The following is a 10,670-nucleotide window of genomic DNA, read 5'->3' as shown; positions in this document are numbered from 1 at the left end:
GTCACACACTGTTGCTGGTATGTTGGACCATTCCTCCATGCAGATCTCCTCTAGAGCAGTGATGTTTTGGCACTGTCACTGGGCAACACAGACTTTCAACTCCCTCCAAAGGATTTCTATGGGGTTGAGATCTGGAGACTGGCTAGGCCACTCCAGGACCTTGAAATGCTTCTTACGAAGCCACTCCTTCATTGCCCAGGCGGTGTGTTTGGGATCATTGTCATGCTGAAAGACCCAGCCACGATTCATCTTCAATGCCCTTGCTGATGAGAGGAGATTTGCACTCAAAATCTCACGATACATGGCCCCATTCATTCTTTCATGTACACGGATCAGTCGTCCTGTTCCCTTTGCAGATAAACAGCCCCAAAGCATGATGTTGCCACCCCCACGCTTCACAGTAGGTATGGTGTTCATTGGTTGCAACTTAGCATTCTCTCTCCTCCAAACACGACGAGTTGTGTTTTTACCAAACAGTTCTACTTTGGTTTCATCTGACCATATGACATTCTCCCAATCCTATTCTGGATCATCCAAATGCTTTCTAGCAAACCTCAGATGGGCCCGGACATGTACTGGCTTAAGCAGGGGGACACGTCTGGCACTGCAGGATCTGAGTCCCTGGCGGCGTAGTGTGTTACTGATGGTAGCCTTTGTTACGTTGGTCCCAGCTCTCTGCAGGCCATTCACTAGGTTCCCCTGTGTGGTTCTGGGATTTTTGCTCACCGTTCTTGTGATCATTTTGACCCCACGGGGTGAGGTCTTGCGTGGAGCCCAATATCGAGGGAGATTATCAGTGGTCTTCTATTTTCAAATTATTGCTCCCACAGTTGATTTCTTCACACCAAGCTGCTTGCCTATTGCAGATCCAGTCTTCCCAGCCTGGTGCAGGTCTACAATTTTGTTTCTGGTGTCCTTCGACAGCTCTTTGGTCTTCACCATAGTGGAGTTTGGAGTGTGATTGTTTGAGGGGTTGGACAGGTGTCTTTTATACTGATAACAAGTTCAAACAGGTGTCATTAATAAAGGTAATGAGTGGAGGACAGAGGAGCATCTTAAAGAAGAAGATACAGGTCTGTGAGAGCCAGAAATCTTGCTTGTTTGTAGGTGACCAAATACTTATTTTCCACCATAATTTGCAAATAAATTCTTTCCAAATCAGACAATGTGATTGTCTGGATTTGTTTTGCACATTTTGTCTCTCATAGTCGAGGTATACCTATAATGACAATTACAGACCTCTCTCATCTTTTTAAGTGGGAAAACTTGCACAATTGGTGGCTGACTAAATATTTGTTTGCCCCACTGTACGTATGCTAATTGTTAAAATTCAATAAACAAATTTGACAAGAGGATAGAATTATGATCATTAGGTTATAATCTAAAGTAATTGCATAATTGGGTAAAACGATTTTGGCATTGGGCAGCAGAACTATAGGCACTTTTTAATTTTATTTATTTAACAGATTGGGCATGGATCAAAATCAAGCAATTGACTGGTGCCTTTGATTTAGAAATCATAAGGAAAATCACTTATTTGTTAAATGATAATTAAAAATAAATATTTTTTACCATGTATTTATTAAAAATTCTCACATAGATGATCACAAATTTACACTTTGATTTTAACAATAATTAAAAATGTATTCAAAACCCTTTTATTGAATAAAAAAAATTCTCATGTTGAATTTAACAGTTTTTTCCTTTCATATTTAACACCCTGTAAGCAAATTACTTACTTATACACTGAAATGCATTTAACATTTAAAATGCTTTCTTCTGGGTGTGTTATTTGTAAAGTCTTTGATCAAGTCCTCAAATCCAATTTGGCGTATCAAATCTGCTTCTATACATAGCAGAGACAAGGCTTCCAGCTTGTCTCATTGTATAGCTGTTCTGTTGGGATTAATATGCTTGAGTTCTGCAAACTGTGATCACTAATGGTAAAAATATATGCAATACAATGCAATACCTATGTTTGGAGATGCTCAATGTCTTCTGAATTTATTTGTAAAGCTCAGCATGACTGAATCAGTTTTTTCCACATTCTTTGATGCACAAAACGTATGGCACACATGAGTGAAACTGCTCAAACTCGACAGAGAAATTAGTGCCTGAGTCGTCTGGATAAGCATCAATTAACTTTTCAGAACACTGAGAGTACACTTTTAGTTCCAGCATATAAAGTAGCATCATTTTGCACATCACTTAGAGCAGAGGAGATATGATAGCGATATACAAATACCTCAATAATGATGCCAGCGTAGGAAGAAAACTATTCGGTCTCAGGAAGTGCAATAAGACATGGGGCCAAACAACGAGACTGGAGGAGAAGAGGTTTAACCTTAACCACTCGTGAACGGCCCATTATACATATACTGCAGCAGGGCGGTCGCTTTGTGCCAGATCATGTACCTAGGGTCTGGGGCACGCGTGCACTGCCGGCAGCACGCTCCTGCTGTGATTATACACAGCAGGAGCTGATCGTTGGGTACGGTGGACTTGATGCTTCGGTACACAGGTAGAACGGCAGTCTGTCTATGTAAACGAGGCAGATTGCTGTTCCGTCAGTACAGAAGGCATGGCTCCTGTGTTGCTACAGAAACACCAATCCATGCCTTCCACTAGTAAAAGCACCTCCCCACTACACTGAATCACAGGCTAGGTACACAGTTAACCCTTTGATCCCCCCTGATGTTAACCCCTTCCCAGACAGCGTCATTAGTACAGTGACAGTACATATTTTTTTAGCACTGATCACTGTATTAGTGTCACTGGTCCCCAAAAAGTGTCAGTTACTGTCTGTCCGCCGCAATATCTCAGTCTCGCAATATAAGTCACTGATCGCCGGCATTACTCGTAAAAAATAAATAAAATATCCCATATTTTGTAGATTCTACTGTTTATCGTTAGTGCAAACCAATTAATAAACGCTTATTGGGATTTTTATTATTTTTTTTTAACCAAAAATATGTAGTCGAATACATACTGGCCTAAATTGATGAAGAAGCTCACTTATCCTAAAACACGGGGAGGGCTGGGTCTCCCGGATTTCGAATTATACCATAGGGCGGCATTGCTATCTAGGGTCCTGGAATGGTTCCCTCGCCCCTTCCCTAAAGCATCCACCTCGGTGGAACAAGATCTGTCCCCCTATGATTTGCGGGCCTTATTATGGGGCTATGGACGGCAATTACATTTGCTTTCCTCGTCCTCCCCCTTAACACTCGCTGCCTTAAATCTCTGGTATAAAAAGGGTCTATTGCCTCTTCTATCCACAGACCCCTCGCCCCTTACTTCGTTGTTTGACCACCCTTATCTGCCTCAGGGTATGGGGTCCAATATGGTAGGCACATATTCACGATCAACCTGGCCTGTAGCGAGTTCCTTTATAGATCACTCTCTTGGTACCCCCATTCTACCGGGCTCCTCAGGAAATTGGCTTATGGCACTCCGTATATCCTCTTTCTGCTCAGACTTGTTTTCTTCTTCCCAAATTCATAGACCACTAACGGGATTTGAGCACCTTTGTTCTCTATCAGAAACGCCTAGGCATCTACTCTCCTCTATGTACTCACTACAACATGCATTGCTACACGATCAACTTCCCCCTTATGCCGCGTACAGATGGTCGTTTTTTGTGATGAAAAAAAACTTTTTAAAAACGTCATTTAAAATGACCGTGTGTGGGGAAAACGTCGTTTTATGTCTTCTGAAAAATGAGAAATAAAAAATTCGAACATGCTTGAAATTTTTTGTGTTGTTTTTCAAAACGTTTTTTGTTTCACAAAAAATGACCGTGTGTGGGCAAAACGACGTTTAAAACGACGTTTTTAAACCCGCACATGCTCAGAAGCTAGTTATGAAGCGAGCTTCAATGGAAAAGAGTGGTGAACGTAACCTCGCTTTGCTAGAGAATTTTGGAAAAACGATGGTGTGTAGGTAACGTCGTTTTTGAAAATGAAGTTTCAAAAACGTCGTTTTATTTCATGATTTTAAACGTCATTTTTTTTTCATCACAACAAACGACCGCCTACGCGGCATTACACTAGGAGGTGGTCCACAGACCTGGACAGGGATCTCTCTTTGGTGGATTGGCAAAAATCATTCCACTTCACACATAAATCCTCTATTTCCTGCTATTCTCAGGATTTTTTTTTAAACTCCTCTCTAGATGGTACAGGGACCCTCAAACTCTTCATAACATTTTCCCGTCTGTGTCTCCCTTATGCTGGAGATGTGGTTTGGCAGAGGGAAGCTACTTGCATATATGGTGGGACTGCGTTGCGGTCCAACCCCTTTGGTCGCAGGTTTTTGCCATATATAATAGTCTCTATGATCGAACATTATCACCTGCCCCGGAAATAGCCCTGTTGTCCATGCTCCCCGGGTCAATAGCGTCTCAAAAGAGCTCCCAGCTGCGTTTCTTTCTATCAGCTGCTGGACAATCCTTGTTTTGGAAAACCACCACCACTCCACCTCTGACTGTATGGGTCTCCTTGGTCAATGAAATCATGCGCATGGAGGAGATGATCGCCTTAGACAATGATACCTTCGATAAATTTAAGATCCTCTGGCTTCTCTGGATAGACTACTTCTGATTCCCTGAAAGCGAGGTTAGAATCTTACAGTCAGCCTGGATGTGTCTCATGAATCCGCTATGTGGGATTTTTACATCTCGGTCTGCCCAGCACAAATACCCCCCCTCCCCTGCAGTTGACCTGCATACCCTCTTCCGCCCTCTCCCCTCTTTTTCCTCCTCCTCTACCCCCTTTTTTTTCTTCCTCTTTACTTTCCTCTGCATCTGTCTCTCCCTTATTTCTATTTTATACCCGGATATATTTTTTCCAGGTTCTGATGTTTAGTGGTGTACAACTTCAATGTATGCCTTGAGCGATGATTACCTGCACCCTCCATGGGGACTGGCACTGTTACTTGCTCACCATGTAATCCCTGTTGTTTATTCTCTGTAATTGTCCTCCGTGCCTCTCTCATGTCATGTTATTTTGTTTTCTCAAAATGCTAATAAAAATATATTCGACTCTAAATTGATGAAGAAATTCGATTTTTTTTATTGGGTATGTTTTATAGAAAGTAAAACATATTGTTTTTTTTTGTTTATAGTGCAAAAAATAAAACCCGGAGAGGTGATCAAATACCACAATCTGTCACCTTGCCATTTAGGTCAGTGTGATAGGAACCGTGTAAAGCCAACATGCCAACCACTTTATACTTCACTCTCCAGTAGGATCTCTCTAAAGAGTAATTCCAGGCAACAGGTGAAGTCCAAGGCCCAGATTCACGTAGAATCGCGGCGGCGTAACGTATCGTACATACGTTACACCGCCGCAAGTTTTCATCGCAAGTGCCTGATTCTCAAAGCACTTGCATGAAAACTTACGCTGGCTTTCGGCGTAAGCCCGCATAATTCAAAGGGGCGTGTGCCATTTAAATTAGGCGCGCTCCCGCGCCGGACCTACTGCGCATGCTCCGTTTTGAAATTCCTGCCGTGCTTTGCGCGAAGTGACGTCATTTTTTCGAACGGCAACATGCGTAGCGTACTTTCATATTCCCGGACGTCTTACGCAAGGACAACATTTTTTCACATTTCGACGTGGGAACGACGGCCATACAGCACATACGTGGGCTGTGTAAAGTTAGGGCAGCAAAAACGACGACTAACTTTGCGACGGGAAACTAGACTAGCAGCGACGTACAGAACGCGAAAAACCGCCGTGGATCGCCGTAACTACTAATTTGCATACCCGACGCTGGTTTACGATGCAAACTCCCCCCAGCGGCGGCCGAGGTATTGCATCCTAAGATCCGACAGTGTAATTCAATTACACCTGTCGGATCTTAGGGATATCTATGCGTAACTGATTCTATGAATCAGCCGCATAGTTAGGAAGACCCTAAAACAGAGATACGACGGCGTATAAGGAGATACGCCGTCGTATCTCTTTTGTGAATCTGGGCCCAAGTTACTAAGCTAAGATCAAAACATTTGTTGAGTTTATCATAATGTGAGCTTTGTATAATTTTGTGCAGCTGGCGTTCACCTGGTGCCTGTTCTGTGCACCTTCAGGTCTCTCTGCTTCATGCATCCCCAATTGCATTCAAACGTCCAAGGCAGGTCTGAATAACATTGATGACTCGTAAATAAAATAAAAATAAAAAACATTTTTTTTTTTTGTTTACATTGGGCAAACTGTATGAGAGATGAAGCAAGCTCATACCAACATTACCAGTTAATGCGTTTGGTATTTCTTTGTAACCATGCTGGCTTATTTGCCGATGGCGACACTACTGAAATTGCTTACTGTGCGCTTTTTATCTCCAGGAGCAAAGCTCTGGCTCCCTTTAACAGGAATAAGGACCCTAATGGCAGGATCACCAGATATTATTTTAATCAATGCTTCAGATTTAAAAATATTGGACTTTGGAATTAACATGTTACAGCTTATATAATACTTTACTGATTGAGTTTACATTGAATTTATATTGCGGTACTAAGATCCACTGTGTAAAATTTGTGACCCAAAAAAACAAACAAAATGTTACATTTAGTAAATAAATGTATTTTATTGCTATTTTGCATAACCAATAATACCATTATCATAAATTACATATAAATACAGCATTCACATTAATCAGATTTGCCCTTTCTTACTGTCACTCATCTACAAAAAGAAGAGAAGAGAGAGCAGTACAACCATCGGGTGCTGAGTGCTCAGTGTTTACACCGCTATAAATTAAATGAAAGCCACCTCTTCCAGCTTCTAATTGGTTGCTGGTGATGAGACATGGAAGTGAACCTGTACTCCATTTTAAATGTTTAGAGGTGAACGCAACACTTAACAGTGGATGCCACAAGATTTGTTATTTCCTTTATAACCATAAAAGCCTTGCATGTGCACCTATCTAATTTGGTTTCTCTCTGGTACTGGGTTCTCTGACATTTCCCTGATTTCATTAGCTTAGCTCAACTATTGTCTTCTTGTTCAATGTTAGTACCCTTGCTAACCCCTGAGGTAATATATCAAAGCTCAAAGGCATTTGGCAAGGCTTAAGCTGACCATATACTGATCTTTTGGCTCAGATCAAGTGTAGCATCCGTTATCAGTTTTCAGAACAGAACACTGGCACTCTTTTAACCACTTCAGCCCCGGACCATTTTGCTGGTCAATGACCGGGCAACTTTTTGCGATTCGGCACTGCGTCGCTTTAACTGACAATTGCGGGGTTGTGCAACGTAGCTCCCAAACAAAATTGACGTCCTTTTTTTCCCACAAATAGAGCTTTCTTTGGGTGGTATTTGATCACCTCTGTGGTTTTTATTTTTTGCGCTATAAACAAAAATAGAGCGACAATTTTGAAAAAATAATTATATTTTTTACTTTTTGCTATAATAAATATCCCCTAAAAATATATAAAAAAAATTTCCTCAGTTTAGGCCGATACGTATTCTTCTACATATTTTTCGTAAAAAAAACTTGCATTAAGCGTTTATTGATTGGTTTGCGCAAAAGTTATAGCGTCTACAAAATAGGGGATAGTTTTATGGCATTTGTATTAATATTTTTTTTTTACTAGTAATGGCGGCGATCTGCGATTTTTATCAGTACTGCGACCTTATGGTGGACACATCGGACACTTTTGACATATTTTTGGGACCATTGGCATTTTTATAGCGATCAGTGCTATAAAAATGCATTGATTACTGTAAAAATGTCACTGGCAGGGAAGGGGTTAACACTAGGGGGCGATCCAGGGGTTAATTATGTTTCCTCATTGTGTTCTAACTGAAGAGGGGAGTGGGACTGACTAGGGGAAATGACAAATCGCTGTTCATACATTGTATGAACATACGATCAGTCATTTCTCCCCCTGAAAGAACCGGAAGCTGTGTGTTTACATACACAGCTCCCGGTTCTCGCTCTGTCACGAGCGATCGCGGGTGCCCGGCGGTGATCGCGCCCACCTGGCACTCGCTTTAGCACCAGGGGCGAGCAGGGGGCGCACGCGGCCCTAGTGGCCACAATGCAAAATCACGTTATATTACGTGATTTTGCGCAGCCGAGCCGACCTGCCGCTGTAAAACTACTGTGGACGGTCGGCAAGCGGTTAAGCAGCAATTCATGCAGTAAGGTGGGTACTGGGAACCTTTACCCCCAGGTTGAATCTGGCCAGGTGCACCAGGCTTACCCCTGGTTTTAGGCAAGCTCTCCCTAAGTGTGAATTACATTTTGTCTGGCTGGGAAGCAGTGAGCCTCCGATGCCAGTGCTCCCTGAGGTTTGGGACCTTACTTTAAGAACAAGTACTAGGCCATGATACAACAGCACTGTCTTGCAAAGTGACACAATATTCATTTGTTCTCACTGCATGTCACTGAACTGATTTTTTGTATCTTTTTTACTCAGGGTGTGGATCTTCAGGCCTATCCTAAAGTCTAAGGTAAGGATGTACGGCCCTTAGGCTCTGTCCTTCCCTGCCTTGGGAGTCTCTCTTTGGAAGAGCCCCTAACCTAGGACTCAGTGTTTGGCTTATTACAAGGAGAACGGACCACTGGGCCTTTTGGCTAGGTAGACCAGAGTCTACCTTGCCCCTATGGAAATTCTTTCACCCCAGAGTCACAGGGAAGGATCCTTTCTCTTTGGCAGGGGCCATACGGTACAAACTAGTGCACTTTTTGGTGCTCACTTGCTGTTTTTGCACACAGCATCGTGTGGACTCGCCCACTCAATAAAAGTCTTTTGTTTAGTCAACTTTTGTTGAAGGGACATGTCCATCCACGTCATTTGTGTGGATGGAGGAATCTATTTCTTGTTTTTTGATCAGGCCACTGGCTAACAGTGCATGGCCATCTTTAGGCAGGAAGCCATGGGAAGTCAAGCCCTGGTAAGAGAGGAAAACTAAATCAGAGAGGGACACAGTGGAGGCTTTTCTGGCTGATAAAAAATGTATGTTTTGGCTGTGTTTGTTTTTAGGCAAGACATTTACTTTTTATAGTTTAAATATGAACCATGGGATAAGAAAATATGGCCTAAATTCAAGAGGCGTGTGTATTGTCACTTGGCGTGCTTTATGTATTTCTTCCAGATCTGTGCAGTAATCCAGTGCGGAACTTATCCTCTGTGCAGGAGCTTCCTGTAATAAAGACCGGTCACTGCTGCGCTCTCTCCTTGTGCAGGGTGACTGGTCTTCTCTCTGCCCCCTCCTATAGTTTTCTGTAGGTGGCCTGTAGTTTTTGGACCCGTTGGGTTTCTCCCACAGTTCTACTCTCTGCAGAGTCTATGTATCAAGCCTCGTACACACGGCCGAGGAACTCGACGTGCCAAACACATCGAGTTCCTCGGCCAGTTCAGCACTGAAGCCGCCGAGGAGCTCGGCGGGACGAGAGCTCCCATAGAACAACGAGGAAATAGAGAACATGTTCTCTATTTCCTCGTCGAGCTCCTCGTCGGCTTCCTCGGCCGAAAGTGTACACACGGCCAGTTTCCTCGGCAGAATTCAGCCAGAAACTCGGTCGGAAGCTGAATTCTGCCGAGGAAACTGGTCGTGTGTACGGGGCCTCACACAGTGATGATGACGCCTCTACCTTTACAAGGTAATATTGGGGTTTGCAAAGGCAATTGGTGGATATCCAATTGTGGCTTTTAAGGAAATATTAAAATGAAATACTTTGTATCCCAAGTTCATCTTTCACATGTAGTACAGGCTCACTTCCATGTCAAATATTGTTATTACTTATTACTTATTAACCTAGCTATGTTAGTTCTCTGTTGTCACCAAGTTTTTAGGCAGTCTAAAATGAAATAGATGTAAAACAAAATAATGAAGAGGAATCAACAAAAAACAAGGTTAAAAAAATAAAAAAAATAGAAAATTTATGAATTAAAAAAAAAAAGATTAAAAAACATAGCTAGAAAATGGATAAAAATGGATAACAGATAAACAATGTGTATCAAACTAACTGGAATTTTTAAATATTTCTTGTTTCTTATATTAAAGAGAACCAGTCACAGCAGGATTTATGTATGAATCTGAAATTTTGTGTAGGCTTACTGATGAAATATTTACATTATCTGGCACTATTTAACTTTATTTTTTTCTGTCTGCGTGGTTCTCACATTTAGACCCAACTTTTGGTTGGGTTGTATCCACAGTAGAGTACCCAGTATACATATCTTTCTTGAACTGTCATGATTTGGTGGGTTACATGATGTGTCAGATCCTCTTTACCTCCTGCAGGAGTGGATAGTCCTCCATTAAGTGGAGAATGGCGCTTATGTGGTGATGTGAGAGCCATTCTCTGCATCCTTCTACAACCCAGGCTGCTGTAAAGCTGCATCCCCTTGTGGGGAGGGGGCATGTCAATGTCAGCCTGGGCTGACAGGAAGTGGGCTGAATGACCCTAAACATCATTCAAACCAGAATAAGAGCAGCACTAAACCTTGAAGAGGAGCTTTTGGGGAGGACAGTACCACAAAGGAGATTCAAATTTTTGAATTTTTTTATGTTATGTTTATTCTTTATTTAAAGCTGCAGTTCAGCTTTCAATAAAGGAAAGAAACTTACCTATATATAACAATTGCCTAACAGGGAGGCAAGTTTAGGTGATCTTTTAAATGAAAAAAAATGGGGCAAATGTAAATATATCATAAAT

The sequence above is a fragment of the Rana temporaria genome, chromosome 4, assembly GCF_905171775.1.
Source record: "Rana temporaria chromosome 4, aRanTem1.1, whole genome shotgun sequence".
Taxonomy (NCBI): domain Eukaryota; kingdom Metazoa; phylum Chordata; class Amphibia; order Anura; family Ranidae; genus Rana; species Rana temporaria.
The sequence above is the reverse complement of the archived record's forward strand: the minus strand, read 5'-3'. Positions refer to the sequence as shown.